The sequence below is a fragment of the Amblyomma maculatum genome, chromosome 1 (genome assembly GCF_055883805.1).
Source record: "Amblyomma maculatum isolate TAMU_Amacu chromosome 1, ASM5588380v1, whole genome shotgun sequence".
NCBI classification, from domain to species: domain Eukaryota; kingdom Metazoa; phylum Arthropoda; class Arachnida; order Ixodida; family Ixodidae; genus Amblyomma; species Amblyomma maculatum.
The window spans coordinates 489382169-489398937 of record NC_139344.1 but is presented as its reverse complement, the minus strand read 5'-3'; the positions used below and the strand labels follow the sequence as shown (position 1 = coordinate 489398937).

Here is a 16769-nt window from a genome sequence, read left to right as displayed (position 1 = left end):
ACGATGGCAGTTTTCTTTTAACCTGGTCTCTTCAGACGGGAGCCGAGTGCTTGCTTGGACATGTGGTTGAGTTTCAGATAGCTCAAGCAATTTGGCCTACAACAATCAAGACAACGCGACAAGCAACAGCGAGCTTCAAGCGTTCACGTGCAGGCCATTAAGTCGTCTCTTCATGCAGCAGCTGCGACTGCTGCCCTCCGTGACTCTTCTGGCGGGGGAGGAGGCTGTTACGACCGTGCATCATCCGCACTTGCGCGCTCTATTGTTCCCCTGTGGGCATAGGATAAGTGCTGTGGATATGTGCTGTTGGTACAAGGGCGCTAAGCGAGCCTGTTTCCAGGAATCCTTTTGTGTAAGCCTGTTTTGCTTTGTGGACACCCTGCAAATGCCAAATTGACCCAGTCAAGAGAACGTCTAGAAAAACACAAAGAAATGTCCCCCTGCGGGAAATAGCAGGAAGTGCTTTGGTTCAATTGTTCACCCTTCCCGTCGAGAAGCCCTATCGTCCAGTGAGGAATGCCTACTGTACAAAGGAGACGACAGAGTGACACGTCCGCTGACGTGCAGGACAAGAAAGGAGCATGACGCATACGGCCATTAGAGGATTTCCTGGGAATGCAGGAAAGATTTGCAATTGTTGGAAAGGGACAATGCTGGGAGCCGTATGCGGCACGCACGTGCACTTGGGTTTCTGAGAAGTAAATCCACTTGCCGGAACCAGCCTACCGATTCTTGGCTGAAGAATAGAAATGTACCTCCTCGCCGTTCCCAAGCTTTTCCCGCCAACTAGTGATCACGCCCAACGAATCAATGCCGGACCAGTCAGTGCTTCAGACCATCAGTGCAGTGATGTGTTCGATTCGATGCCGATATCTGAGGGGCGTGCCCTGGATTTGGTTGGTCAGCATCTCCAGAGAGGGGCTGGACATAGGGGGTTTTAAGGACGCTGCAGAGCACGAAATGGCCCTGAGCCCTGGGTAAACGGCTCATCCAGTCGCTTCTCGCTATGAACTCTTAACGCTTGCCATTTTGCTGATGTACCCTTCTTTTTCATGTAAATAATCATGTAAATCAGTTTTCTCAAGTGCCATTAAACCTGCTTGTATATATTTTACCAACTTCGAAGATTCAATCCTTCATGAACCCGGAGTCTCTGCACGCTACCAAGTGAAGGCCGGGTCAACTTAGTCCCAGCGTCACGACAGCGCCCAAAAAGCTGAGCGGTTCGTGCTCGAAAATCGGGCAGAAGAAGAAACCCCTGTGCGAAAAGAGGCACGGCAAGCATTACTGTTCCTGTGCCGTCGGAGTGGTCTACGAAATCCCACTGACGTGTGGAGGGGTCTATATAGGCCAGACGGGTCGCTGTATTAACGACAGAGCACGGGAGCATGAGAAATCGTTAGAAAACGGAGGCGGGTTAAATTTGTCTACCCATTGCAAAGATTGCAACTGTGAGCCAATGCTTAACGGTATAAGGATTCTGGGCAGGAGTCGCGATCAGGTGGCACGGGAAATTCTTGAAGCCTTCATGATCAAAAAGAAGGGTAGCATTTGTGTTAGCGACTCGTCCGTATCCCTCCGTAGAAATGAAGTTTCATTCCTTGATAATTTTTTGTGACGGCATGCACTGTGCGACTTTAAGCCCGGAATTTTTAACGGCCTTGTGATGTTTAGTTAGGCGGGTTGTTAATTTCGCCGCCCGTTTGATTCTGCATTTGCTACCAGCGCTTTTTTGTTGCTGTTGTTTTAGGTTTGACCGCTGTTGTTTTCTTTTGTTTTGACTCTGCTTTTGCTACGATCGTTTTTAGTTGCTTTTAGGTTCCTGACTGTTTTTGCTCCCCCTTTTTTGACTATGCCTTTGGTATACGATTGTGTTTGACTGCTTTTGCTTCATTTCTTTGACTCTCCTTGAGCTACAAATGTTGGTGTTGGTTTAGGTTTTTGACTGCTTTTGCTTCCTTTGTTTGACTCGGCCTTTGCTATGATCGTCTTTTGTTGTTGTTGGCCTAGTTTCTTTCACTGCTGTTGCTTCATTTGTTTTGACTCTGCTTTTGCTACGATCATCTTTTGTTGTTGGCTTAGGGTTCTGACTGCTTTTGCTTAACTGTTTTGACTCTGCTTTTGCTACGATTGTTTTATCGTTTTATTTTTTATTTGTTAGGGTTCGGGCTGGTCGCTTCTAAAGTCTTACTCTGCTGTTTTCGGTCCAGACTGCATTTGCTATGAGATATGGCCTGTCTTCCTTTTTTTTTTAAAAAAAAAGGAAAAAAAATGGAAAAAAAATGTTTTTTTTTCCCCCTCCGTTTTTTTTTCGTTTTTGATAGTTTATCTACTGAGGTTAGAAATGTCTTGTCTGATTTCCTGTTGGTGCTGCTCGGAGTTCACGTGTTGGGTTTGGAGCGGACTGTGGCGATGAGTGTGATGCTTGAGATGGACGTATAAATATGCCACCTTTCCGTTTAATAAATAGTTGGTAGTGTGCGCATGTGGTGTCCCCTTCTTGTCTGTGTCCGTTTCCGTGTTGCGCCGCCGTTCAATTCCAGAACCCTCTTTGTTAGCCTCCAAGTTTCAGCCCCATAGCTGAGTACAAGCAAAATGCAACAGTTGTACTACCTGTCCTAAGTAGGCATATTCGCCTACTACTTCCAATGCTTCGCTGCTTAACGTAAACTGCTCTTCCTTCCCTAGGCTATTGAACATCACCTTAGTCTTCTGCATATTGATTTTCAAGCCTACCTGTCTACTTTTCCTGTCTAGGTCATCAATCATTTTTTGCTATTTATCCCTTGAGTTGCTTAGCAAGGCAATGTCATCAGCAAATCACAGATTACTAAGGTATTCTTCATCTACCCTTATCCCTTACTGCTCCCATTGCAAGTCTGTGAATACTTCCTCTAAACAAGCTGTGAATAGTACTGGGGAGATCGTGTCTCCTTGCCTAACACTTTCTTTATACGAATTTTGTTACTTTCTTTATGCAGATCAATGGTTGCTGTGCACCCCCTATATATATATATATCTTCCAGCACGTTCACGTACGGCTCGTCTACCCCCTGATTTCGCAATGCCTGCATCACCGCCGAGGTTTCAACTGAGTCAAATGCTTTTTCGCAATCCATGAATGCTATGTATAAGGGCTGGTTATATTCCGAGCATTTTTTATCACCTGGTTAATGGCATGGATATGATTTATAGTAGAGTATCTTTTTCGAAACCCTGCTTGATCTTTTGCTTGGTTGCAGTCTAAAGTTGTCCTGATTCTATTAGCGATTACTTTTGGTAAATACTTTATACGTAACGAAAAGTGAGCTGATTGGTCTGTAAATTTTAAACTCCTTGGCGTCTCCTTCCTTATGAATTAAGATATTGTTTGCGTTCTTCCATGCTTCCGGCACCGTTGATGACACCAGGCACTGCGTGGCCAGTGGTCTACCACGATATCCCCATCGTCCTTCAACAAATCTATGGTTACCTGATACTCTCCAGTTGCTTTCCCCCTTTTATAGTTTCTAATGCTTGCTTAACTTCGTCCTTCGTCACTGGCGGAAAGCCTGACGGCCTTTCCCAACCGCCGATCTCACTATTGTCCTGACTTCGTTAGCTGCTGTAGAGATCAGTATAACTCCTCGGCTACTTTGACTATCTTGTCCATACTCGTCATGGCATTGCCTGCCTCGTCGCTTGCGCATACATCTGATTTTTGCCTATGCCCAATTTCGTCTGCCTCGTTTTAAGGCTACCCCCGTTCTTTGCAGCATGCTCATTTTTCTCCACCCATTACTTCCTTATATCGACCACTTTGCGCTTATTGATTAGCTTTGATATCTCTGCCAATTCTATCTGGTCTGTTGGATTGGAAACTTCCATACTTTGGCGTTTTTTATTCAAATCCTTCGTCTCCTAAGACAGCTTACCGGTATCCTCTCACTCAGTAATGATATCTCTGAAATTACTGTTCATTGCTTTTAGGCTAACGTCGTCATCCTCGGTTAGAGCTAAATATCTATTCTGTAACGAGATCCTGAACTCTTCTGTCCTCCCCCTCACGGATAATTCGTTGATGAACTCATACTAATCTGTTTCGTTTCCTGTTAAGAATTATACTTATTCGAGACCTTTCCATGCTGTGGTCACTGCATCACACCTCTACGCGTCCTGCACAATAGCGAGGTTAGAACACATTATTAAGTCGATTTCATTTTTAGTCTCTCCGTTAGGGCTTTTCCATGTCCACTTCCGGTTCTTCCGTTGGCTGAAAAAGGTGTTCATGATTATTAAGTTATTTCGCTCTGCAAACTCAACGACTCAACTACCAACTCCCCCCCTGCTATACCTAGAACCAATACCATAATCACCCACTGCCTGGTCACCCGCCTGCTTTTTCCCTACCTTGGCATTGAAGTCGCACATTAGTACAGTATACTAATTTCTCCTTTCCGCATTGCCAATTCTGCATCTTCATAGAAGTTTTAAACTGCCTGGTCATCATGACTACATGTAGGTGCGTAGGCCTGTACAACCTTCAGTTTATACCGCTCATTAAGCTTAATTACGAGGCCTGCCACCCTCTAATTATTGCTATAGAATTCGTCCACATTACCAGCTATATACTTCTTGACAAGCAAACCTACTCCTAGTTCTCGCTTCTCCGGTAAACCTCGATAACACAGTACATGCTCGTCCTTCAGTACAGTATATGCCTCATTCGACCTCCTAACCTCACTAAGCCCTGTGAGATCCCATTTCATACCTTCTAGTTCCTCTAACAGAACTGCTAAACTAGCTTCACTAGCTAGAGTTCTAGCGTTAAACGTTGCCAGGGTCAGTTTTGAATAGCGGCCTGTCCAGCGGAGCCAGAAATTCTTAGCACCCCCCGCTGCGTCACAGGTCTGACGGCCGCCGCGGTCAGTTGCTCCGCAGCCGCTGTTTACTGGGGTTTCGTAGGATTAATCATGGGATGTTGTGGCCAATTCCTGTATTGGGGAGGGAGTGCGTTGCCGGAAGTGTTTACCGACATCATTGAAGATGTTCACTGGCACTGAGATGTTGCATGACTAAAAAAGGCGACATGAGTTATCTGTTCAGGATGGCCTTCTCTATTGTGGGAACATCGTGTAGTAGTCTGCAAACAGGCACGCGGTAGACTGCTGATATTGCACGAAGCCCATCAGGGCGTCTGCACTATGAAAAAGCGCGCTCCAAATTTGGTGGCCGGAGATCGACCGGGACATTAGCCGAATTGCCGATGAATGCAGAAACTGTATCCAGGCTTTACCAATGCCTCTAGCCCGTGAGCCAGTAAACTGGCCAGCTAGCGAAGTGGTCCCGATTGCACCTCGATGTCGCTGGACCTATCAAGGACAAATTCTTGCTAATCGTGGTAGATCCCACAGCAAATGGATCGAGGCCATTTCACTCTAGCGTGCAACGTCAAGAAGCACGGTAAACGCGCTGCGTACGCTCTTCAGCCAGTTCGGACTGACACGCACTGTAGTAACTGATATCGGCACGCCTTTTACAGGGTCGGATATCGCCGAATTCATGAACAGAAACGGCACTGCCCACATTCGAACACCGCCCTACGACCCACAAAGCAATGGGCTCGCACAACGCGCAGTCAGGACAGTTAAGGATTGGTTAAAACAGATGCCTGACGTGAATCTCTCAACCGCACTCGCCAGAGTTTTGTGTCACTACAGGAATGCCCCAAGAAACTCGAGCCTATCCCCTTCAGAAGTACTGTTAGGCTATCAACTACGCACCAGACTTGACATGTGTTTCCACTCAGGAACAAACCTGTTCAGAGCAGAGTAGCTACGCCCACTTCGGATGGCGCCAGCTGGAGTTTCGCTCCGGGAGACCCGGTATTAGTCCGTAAATGCGGTGTTGGTGACAAGTGGGCACCTAGAAAGTTCAAGTTGACAACAGGCGCTCGAGTAGTCACCGTCAAGACGGAAGACAATGTGGTGGTTCGTCGTCATGCTGATCAAATCCTGAAGCGTTACGTCGAGGGATCCACACTCACGGGAACAGTCCAGCAGCAGAACCATTGGAACCATCCGCTGGCTATACAGAACGCACCCATGCAAGCACCGGCTGACCCTGCACCCCACGAGACACAGCTGCGCAGGTCAACCCGGGTCAACAAACCTGTGTATCGCTATGGCTATTAGGAGGAATGGTTGCTGGTACAGCAGAAGCGATAAATCGCCATGAACCGGTGACGGCACCGATCTTTTCATACTTCGTTTGCTTATTTCCCTCGCCCCTCTGGCTATATAATACCCTTTGATCCGAAAATAAGCCGTGTGAGCCCTCCATGGATCTTCTTTCATTTGTACATACCATACCATGATCTTCTTCCTCTTGTACATACCATCATCATCGTCCCGTGGCGCCGGCGCCGGCACGCGCTTGCGTTTTCTCCATCGGATTAAACGCTGACACGGTATACCTTTCCTTGCCTTATACGACCTTGCCGTCTGGACCTGGCCTTCTTTCACAAGTGGTGGAGGTGATTTTTCATCTGACATTACTGCACGGCATCATTCCCTCATTGCCGCAGCTGATACTGCATTGCCTCCACAGTGCGAAACACTTCTTACCGTTGTTTCTGAACAACTCACTGACGGGGATGACCCTCATCGCACCATCTCATCGTCATCTTGCACGTGAAATCGCCTTCCCATCAAGTCTTGTACGTTTCCGCAGCAGCTCAGCGATAGTAGCTGCCACGAACACTTCCCTTGAATCCCTCGTGCTGACTAAAGGGCCGTGCATAGTGGATGCTCACTCTATGTCCATGATGGTGCTCACTGCCCCGCTACCTCCGCAACGTGATTCATCGCGTCTCTCTTTCCATGCTGTCGAAGACAATCAATCCGAACCTCATGCCGCACCAACGCCAAGAATTGCTGCAATTGCTTCAAGCCCACCAAGCCATTTTTGGTGCCACTTCCCCACCACTGGGACGGACTAGTGTTGCACATCACCGCATCCTTACTGAAGGTAATTCAATTGTACGCCGACGACCTTATCGCGTTTCTCTCTCGCAACGAAAAGTAATTGAAGAAATGTCAATGACATGCTCCGTCGCGATATTATTCGTCCTCCACAGTAAAAAAAATAAAGGACGGATCGGTACGATTTTGTGTTGATTATCGCGCACTCAACAAAATTACCCGCAACGATGTCTACCTCGTGCCGCGTATTGATGACGCCCTTGACTCTCTCCAAGGCGCCGAATATTTCTCGACTTTGGACCTTCGCTCAGGTTACTGGCAAATACCTATGCACGAGGACGACAAAGAAAAAACCGCTTTCTCAACTCGCGATGGACTTTACGAGTTTAATGTTGTTCTGCCCTTCGGCCTTCGTAACGCACCCGCAACAACGGCATTCTTTGGCCTGGCTACGCTGTCTAATGCATCACTCCGGAGCGGTGTGTCCACCGACCACGCCTTCACTACCTTTACCCTGGAATCCGATCTGTTACCTTAAACGAACATCAGTTATCGTTTGTTCCCACTACTTGTCCTGCTCATGTCCATTTATTCTTCTTGATTTCCATTAGAATGTCATTAACCTGAGTTATTTAAGCAGAGCGGCTTATTAACCAAGATGATTGAACATTATTTTAAACAATGCTAGAACACGAACAGATAGAAACCAACATACAATATTTTTATTCATGCAGCGTTTGTTGTTATGCACAGCAGCTTATAAAACGTCGACGAACAGACCTGCCACATACATCACCTCTCCCTTCTAAAAAAAGCCCTTTCCTCGAAATGTTAGGGAAGTACTTGCTATCTGCTATGTTGACTCCCTCAATAATTTCTCTTGGTATTTGGGTTTCGGTTTCCGCCTATGCCTTCCGTCCATTGGACACAAGGTTACACTTGCAGTTCACAACAGGATTCTTGTGTGACCAAAATGTGCACGCGGGCACACTCGTTCAACTGGCGCAGCCATGTTTCTGCTCCCACACGTTTTGCTGGAGACAACCAAGAAAACTTTTGGCTTCATCAACAAGTGCTCATACTATTTGTTTACGACATTCATTTTGCAGCCAGCTCCCAAACTCCGTCCCTCTCTTCATGGTCGGTTAGTACTGCTGACACCGAATGTCGAAAGGAAGCTCTCATCCTTTGCATCACCAATTGCCGACATGGGGAGCACTGCTATTTTAAGAGCAGGCCTGTTATCAAGGGTGCGTTGACATAGTACTTGAGAATGATCTTACACAAATACAGCCGCAGTGTTCAGCATTCATGTTGCTCCCTTTCTGGGTCGATGTTTATTTCCTTTTTCCGCTCCTGTATCTTCCTGAATGTCCATGCGCAGTTCTACTAACTCTGCTGCCCTTATATTTACCGCTAACACCAAGTATGAGGACGTTTTCTTGGTCTACTTGGTTCATGGCTAGATGGCTAAAGCACAGAACACGCGAACACTGTACGGGCTCTGACTACGAACTGTTTATTTTTGAAAGTAAAGATTCCATACACTGGACCACGAGGTAGGCCACATGATGGGGCAAAGAGCGATAATACATTTGAAGATCGTCATTTCAACGGGTGGAAAGGTTCGTGTTCACTCCGACGAAAGAAGCAATGGCGGATGAAAAAGGGGTGCAAAGAAAAGCTCCAAAGGGAAAAAGTGAAAATACGAAATATAAAGCGTGCAAAACATGGAAGAAATGTGAATGAACCATCCTTGAAAAAGGCCGAATTAAAAATCGTCAAACTTAAAACCATCGCAGCAAAAGGTGTTGCCAATGAGCCAACAAGACGCACGGAAATAAAAAATTAAACCGATTTGGAACGGTTAACAGGGCAAAACGGGAACCGTAATGGGAATGAGAAGGCCCGTGTTGAGGGTAGCTTGTTCGTACATTAAAATTTCTTCTAACTCCCGTTTATTGCAACGATTCTTGTAAATCGTTGTGTATCTTTGTGATATAAAGAACTCACCTGAAGCATAACCAAAATCATACCATGCGGTGTTTCGATGCCTCTATAAGGGAGAACCAATTTCGTTAGCCTCCCCGCTTTCTCCTCAGCGATATCGGTAAGTTTCGGCGAGTGCTTATCCTGACGTTATTCTCCTGATTATTTCCCTTTCACAATACGGATATGCGGTTTCTACCTGTATTATGTGCACATGTTCGCCTACCACTTGCAATGTTTCGCTACCTATTGTAAACTGCTGTTCTTTCTCTGGTCTATTGAACATTAGAACCTTATACTTTTGCGTATTCGTTTTTAGGCCTACCTTTCTGCTTTTGCTGTCTCGGTCATCAATAATTCTATGCATTCGCATTTAATGTAGAGGGACACTGAATTCGTCTACTCGAACACATTCGAGGTTGTTCAATTTGGAGCGCGATACCAATCGCCCAGAGCCATTCTTCCATGACCCAGAGTGCGCATACGCAAAATTCTGAAGTATGAGCGACCTTTAAGGAGTGGATGCATTTTGTTATGCCTGTGTATATGACTATATGTCTGCCCACTCTGTTACCACGGAAGATATATTTTTGACCTAGATAAATTTCATTGCTTTGATGTTTTAATGCGAAAGTCTTTATTGGCTTCCGAAATGTCGCCAGGAAATATTTGCACGAATTGACAGAAATAGTCGGTCTACAGCGAACCGCTAACAACTGCGCCACGCCGAACTTATTAGACACGATCACTTTTTGTTCAGTTTTTCAAAGATTTATTTCGGAATATCGATTGCATTACGTTTAGGTAACGCATTCAACTGCATAAATTCCACAGTTTTTCTCAATTCAGGCCTCCAGTTGTTAATTATTGTTGCTGCCATGACTAGCAAATTTAACATAATTTTGAGGTAAATAATGTCACCAAAAAATCAATTGAACCAATAGTTGTTTCAAATATTTCGATAAGTTGAATAAAACATGCTTAATAAGAAACAAATTATTACAGCCTCTCTTCTGATTTAAAGGCTGAATTTGGAGGGACACGCAACATAGATGTTCCGCCTTTGATGTGCTGAGCTGCACACTGGGTGTGTCAGCCTCGAAGCATGTTTTTGCTGTTGGCTTAATAATTAGCCTACCGATAATGTCAACCGGTAAATGCGACGTTGCCCACAGGGTATATGTGGAGCTTGTCGAGGATTACGCGTCCCGCTACGCTGCGCGACAAGCGGGTCACTTGTGCCATTTTACGGCGAAAGTCTTTAACGGCACAAAACACCAGCTTCCTTCATAGTATAGCTGATTTTTCGCCACATCCGATTAGGCGGCAATGTGGCAGCTTCATTGAGGAGCTCTTATATCCCGCTTCAAAGAGGAAGCTCTTATATTCCATCCGTTACAGCATTCCGCGACACTCTGGGGATGTCCGGTGACTTGTTCCCTATAGTAGACTTGGCGGCAGGGAAAGCAGCTCACATGCTCGGCAGCCATAGAGATGCAAAAAGCCAGACGCTCTCGTCCACTTCTCATTTAAGGCTCAATATGAACGTTCGAAATAGGGGCGTCTGTATACTAAAGAGACGCATTTAAATCTTTTTACGCCAATCGCCAGCAACGCAAGTCTCAATGGGTCCGGGGAAAAATTATGATTAATAAGGTAAGACCTTCGTTATAGGTAACATGCAGCGGCTAATTTGTATTTAATACTGAAAGGATCGCGCTCAGTGGTATGAAAATACGTGAGCACGGACAGACGAAGCGCTTCGTCTGTCCGTGTTCACGTCTTTTAGTTCCACATAGTGCGATTCCTTCTGTACTTCACTAGAAGGAATCACAAAACGATGGGCAGGCAGCTTAGAGCAATAATAAAGGAACGCTACACACATATTTTCACGTTGTAGTGACAACGCCGCAAAGACCAAACAGAAGACAGGCATAATGGCACTGAAATTTACTCTATTGGGGCTGGCTTGCGCCCTCTAGAGTACTAAGCAATCGGCGTGAGCGATAGCAGCAAGTATGCTCGGCGGTCGTCTCTCAACGACTGCTCGGTGAACTTATCAGGCTCAATTTGAAGTCGTCACAGAAGCATAGCACGAGATTGTAGAAGCAATCGCGTGAGGCGAGGAGCTTTCGAGATATATCTCGGCGCATCTTGCGCAACACAGAAATATTTTGACACCCCGTCTCGCAATAACGAGCACAAAAAATGTGTGAAAAATTGTACCGTGGCCTCAATGATACAGCCGCATTCTAGCGGCTGTTGAAAAGCAACAAATAAAGTTTAAAATGGATAGCGGCGTTACTCCCCCATAACAAGCTTAGCCGGAATGCTTCCGAAATAAACAGATAAAGGTAAAAAAATAGCAATGCAATCGAAACATTTCAGGCCTTTTGCGCGCGTAATAGGGTTTTCGCACAACATGTATGATGTCTGGGCGCACACGTCATCATTGGGATGCTATCGCAGCATCACCATCACTGTCCACCACTATCCAAATCACCATCACGAATGACTTCATAGTGCAGCTGTCCGACACAGAGAAATATTTTGTATGGCCCAAAGTATCGAAGTAACACCCCCTACCCAGACTTGCTCTCCCATCGTCATGCGTCATTCCGTTCTTGGTGTTTCGCAGCCATCGAACTTCTTTTGCACGCTGAAGGTAGGCGAACAAGTAAAACTGCGCGGGACACAAGAAGCACGCGGGCACAAACAAGGGCGCCGCCTACTGAAGGTAGGAACCGGCAGAGCTTCGGTGTAGCGGATCTCGATGGCCATAATACCCCACTTGTTTCCCGTCGATAAGTTAGGTCCAGAGGTCCATGCCAAGGGCTAGACGGATTAGATGGAGGTAGCATCGGGTTCAGTAGCCCAGCAGGTGTCGTCGGGGGTGGTTCTTGCGTCTCTGGCACTCAAGGCATGGACTAGGTTGGCGCGGCAGCTAACCGTGGCCAAAATACTTCTGCCGGATTCGGTGCAACGTGAATGCAAGGCCGAGATCCCTGTGGTTGTCTAATCGTGGAACAACTGTATAATTTCCTCCCTGAGCTTTGCAGGTCCAACAAGGTGTGCCGTCCTGTTGGAGGCAAAATTATTCAACAGGAGGGCGTCATACTGTGCCGCGAAGGACGACAAATACCGTAGGAAGAGACGCAATCTTTCATTCCGAGTAATCGACCAGATTTCGCAATTCAGGGTCCGAGTGCTCCTGTTGTTCGGAACTGTTGGCGCTTACTGGCCCCAAAAAGGCGTCAGGCCCCAAAACTCGAATTCCGACCACGGTATTCTCGCGATCTTTTTTCTCTTTCTCTATTTCTCAGTAGCGTCTTTACGGCCTATCGATGAGAAATACTTTACGTTGGAGAGCCGGTCCAAATGTCGTAGATTCGAGGGAGGGTGTAGATATCCTTTATCGTCATGTTGTCAATTCGATGGGTGGCGTTGTCAACATGGAGTCTGTTCGTGTTGTTTTCGGCTATGTTGTTGTTCGTAGTGGCAGCGTCAAACTGAAGTCCGGGCGCGTGATAATCGAGTGCGTCTTCATAAGGAGCGTCGGCGTAATGGCGGTGCCGTCAATTGTCGTCGGTGGAGGAGGATCTTCGTTAATTCGCCGTATAGCAAAGTCCCCTGCAGAGGTTGCTGCCAAGGCTAGGGGACCCTCCTCGCACGTAACTGCGGCCTGGCGACGCAAATCTGGCGCTGCATGGCGATGGGTAGCGGTACCAACGGCTTGGTGACTGTCCTGCGCAAGTAGTCTATTTTGTCTGGTTATTCGCCAAGACTATCAGCGTCGATGGCGAAGTCGCTGTACGGGCAGTGGCGTAAATTGTGGCCTGCCTCATCGCAACAAAAGCACAGCGATCGGTTGTTGCACGTCCTCTAGGAGTCGAATTTCGTGCAGCTGGAAGGTCCTTTGTAGGCTTGGTAGGCGGGGGCCAAGCAGGGTCATTCAGGAGGAGCTTGTTCGTGTCTAGGGAGGCTTAAAGAGTCGCTTTGGGGTGCAGGACGGCTTAATGGTACAGTTTATCTCCGCTTGTAGCTACGGTATCGCAGTTGCTTGCTAAAAACACTTGTAAGTGTCGCTTGTACTGTCGAGTCCGGGTGTCTAGGGTTCGTTCTACTGAAGATGCTTCTCGTTCGATTTCCGCCACGGTTTGGGTCGCGTTCTTCACGAGGCAAGCAAAAGGAGACTGCTGCCTGGCTTCGAGAAACTAACTTTGCTTTTCAAGAAGCATAGCTTGTCGGGCCAGTTTGTGCATAGTTGAAGGTTAAAACGAGCGAAAAGGGGACCCGTTAACAAGAAAGGAGTGCCCAATGACGACGCTGATACACAACTGAAATTTACTGCATGGAAATGGTCAAACAGAGCAGGGCGCACACGTGCGTCAGCACCAACGCCACAAGGAGAAAAACACAATTCAATGATAGTGCAGGTGCTGCTATCTTGCACGTGGCAAAACTATGTCCCATTCATATGTAGTGATATGGGGCACACAATGACAGCAGTTTTATGGGCGCTGAAAAGACAACGTTGACTCCGTATTTGTGAAAAAGGTTGCCATGAGATACGGAGTCAACGTTGTCTTTTCAGCGCCCACAAACCTGTCGTCACTGCGTGCCCGTATCACAGCAAATAAGGACACAAAGAAGATATGCAACGTCAACCACCGAACTATGTTCACCAGATGTACAACCGATGCTGTATACTCTCTACCCCTGTCATGTGGTCAGGCCTATATCGGCCGAACTGGCCAGTGCATTAATTTAAGGCAGCACCGCCTCACTGAAACCGGATAACACAGCCAATCTACTGAAACATTGCAGCACCATCGGCGGTGGAAAAACACAGATGTATCGAGAGACCATAGCAGCCTTCAAAATTAAGAATTTAGGCACTGAATGCATCAGTGACAGCTCCGTTTTCTGCAAGATAATGAAATTTTGTGAATAGGACATGTATTTGCCACGTGCAAGATAGCGTGGCGTTCATGCTGAGGCCCGTGTGTCGTAAAATTCAGCTGCGTTAAAGCGCCGACCTCCTTTCTTGTTAACGCGTCCTCTTTTCGCTACTTTTCACCTTTAGCTGTTGGGGTCAGCGCGGCAAAAGAGGGGCTTCATTTCATCGACATAATGTAGGATTGACTCGGCAGCAGGATAGTGGTTTGGAGGATCATCTCCGCTCTCTCTTTCCTTACAAGGCTTGCGACAACGCTCAACAACTCCTTCTTGAGGTCTTCTCATGGCATAATGAAGCTTCATGATTATAATACCAAGTAAGGGCTGCCCATCCAGTGCAACGAAAACTTTCTGGTGCTTCAGTGTGTGGTTCCAATAGTTAAGTGCGACAACTCGACCGTATTGATCAAGCCAGTCCTGTGGATCTTGTCCCGGAGTACCGCTGAAAATGGGGTGCTGTCGGAGTTACTGAATAACAAACAAAGCCAACATTTCGAACTGAGCGATATTCATGCCGGATTCTCCTTCCGGGTTCCTTTGGGGTCCAGCAGTAGCACTCCTACGGGTTGGAGCCCTTGATGTCAGTGGTCTACTCGGTTATCTGTGAATAGGGCTCCTGGGGTGGCACGAACAGGGCTGTTATCCCGGCTTGTAGGAGGAGTCTTGAACATGCAGGCCCGCACCTCCACCAGATATCACGTGGTAGCGACAAAGCCGGAAGCCCCAAAAGACAAGCGTAATAGCACTCAAAATACACTCTTTATTGGGGCAGCCAATTGGCATCGGCGACATCAGCAAGCACGCTAGGCGGCCGTCGATCTGCGAATGTCCGGTGCATTAATCAGGGGTCAATTTAAAGTCATCACAGAAACATCCAGATAAAGACGCATAATGTGACTATAGCACTACAGAGAACATCGTAGAAGTAGATGCGCGTGGCTGCGAACTATCACGACCCATCTCAGCTGAGACTGCGCAACAAACAAAAATGATGTCCCGTCTCGCGACGACGAGCATAAACAAAGAGTGTAAAATCGGTGCGTGGGCCAAGTGATAAGCCCTCAAGCTAGCGGCTCTTGTAAAGCAACAAATAAAGTTTAAAATGGTTCGCGGCAATATTATCAACGTGAAGTTCAGAAGTGCAAGGTGCCGGGCTAGTTGGTACTGCATAATAAAATAAAACTGCTCAAGAAACGGGACGAAACACGAAGGAACGGAGACAAAGGCACAGGCGCTGTCTTGCGTCGCACCTATTCTAAGCCAACTCTTCCTTGCTAGATACGATAGGATGTTGAATGACAGGATCGCTGATACGAGCGTAGTAAAAACGTGGATGACTATCTCGTCCTTTCGAATTGCAGCCACGAAGCATTTAACCCGATGGTATCCGAAATTCTTTCCATGTTTGGCCAACGTATTCCTCTGGTTTTGACGCATGAAACGCCGCATGAATGCTCAATCAGGTTTCTGGACTTGCGACTGCATTTCTCTAACGAGCATACCTGCTGGTCCTATCAGCTCAGGGGTAAGAAACCTCTCCTGCCTTTTATGTCTGCCCGTTAAGAGGCATAGTCAGACTGTTTTCAAAATGCGCTTCAGAAGTCCTGTGAACATCATTTCCAGGATAGTTTTAGCAACCAGGTCGAGCGCCTGTCAGCCGCCGGATATCCCCTGAACGTTCTGGTGTCCGTGGCTGGTTCCGCGGCCAAGAAACGAGGACGACATCACGCACAGGCGGCGTCCAACAGGGAGCACAGAAGAGTGGTCGTAATGCCCTACATTCATGAGGTTAGCCACCGCCTCAAAAATGTCGCGAAACGTTCAGGGGTTGACGTCGTCTTTTCAGCGCCTAATAAGCTTTCCGCCCTTTGCGCGAAGGTAAACAAACCTCTGATCGCTCGAGGATGTGGGCTGACTCGTTCGGAACAACTCGTCCCCTGCAAAACCGGCGTCGTCTACTCCCTGCCCCTATCTTGTGGCAAGAGATACATTGGCCAGACAGGCAGGTGTCTCAACATTAGGCTTCAAGAGCACAGGAAAAACGTAAACAGCATTGCAATTTCCGGGCACCTCGCCATGCACTGCAAAAAGTGTAAACATAACGATGATGATCCGGACAAAACCTGTTACCCACATTTTAATCGCTGCACAATTCTTGCTAGAGGACGGGATAGGATATATCCAGGGAAATCGCAGAAGCGTTCGAAATCCATAGCGCAAATGAGCAGTGTGTGAGTGCACCCTCCCTGTGCTTGTCCCAAAAAGAATTGGAATTTTTCAGAGGCAGGGTAAATGTTTAATCCTTTTCATGAATGCCCCTCTCCGCTACTTTGTTAATCACTTTGTGCCACGATTTTAGTTCCATGTTTTTTACCGTTATATTTTAATGCTTTTACTTACCTTTTTGGCTATGTATATATCTGTTTTTACCGGTTTTACTTTCCGTCCCGGCCTCTTACACCGTGGTTTTTATCGCTTTTAGGCTCCTTCACCTTTTTTACCCTTTTTTATCGTTTTTACTTTTGGACGTGACTACACTGTTTCGGTGATTGTGCAGGATACATTTGCCCCCCCCCCCCCCCTCTTTGTGCCTCATATATGTGTGCTGCTTCGGAATAAAATTTCAGTTGTTAGCAGCGCCTGTGCCTTTGTCTCCGTTCCTTCGTGTTTCGTCCCGTTCCTTGCGCTGTTTTATTTTATTATTATCAACGTGTTTCAATTAGCCTGGGCAAGAAGTTCTGACAGTTGGATTACATGGAACAGAAATATATGAAAGCGACACCGAACTCTCGGGTTCACTCGAAGCTGTTTCCTGTGCTGGTTACCACCAAATTCTACAAGTAATTAATGGATAAAAGC

General features: G+C 46.9%; 1 protein-coding gene across 1 annotated transcript in view; it reads right to left on the bottom strand.

Annotated features, from left to right (window-relative positions):
• LOC146210163 (WD repeat and HMG-box DNA-binding protein 1-like) overlaps positions 1-16769 on the bottom strand; it is a 279351-nt gene that overhangs the window by 145398 nt on the left and 117184 nt on the right. The gene's annotated exons all lie outside the window — the stretch shown is intronic.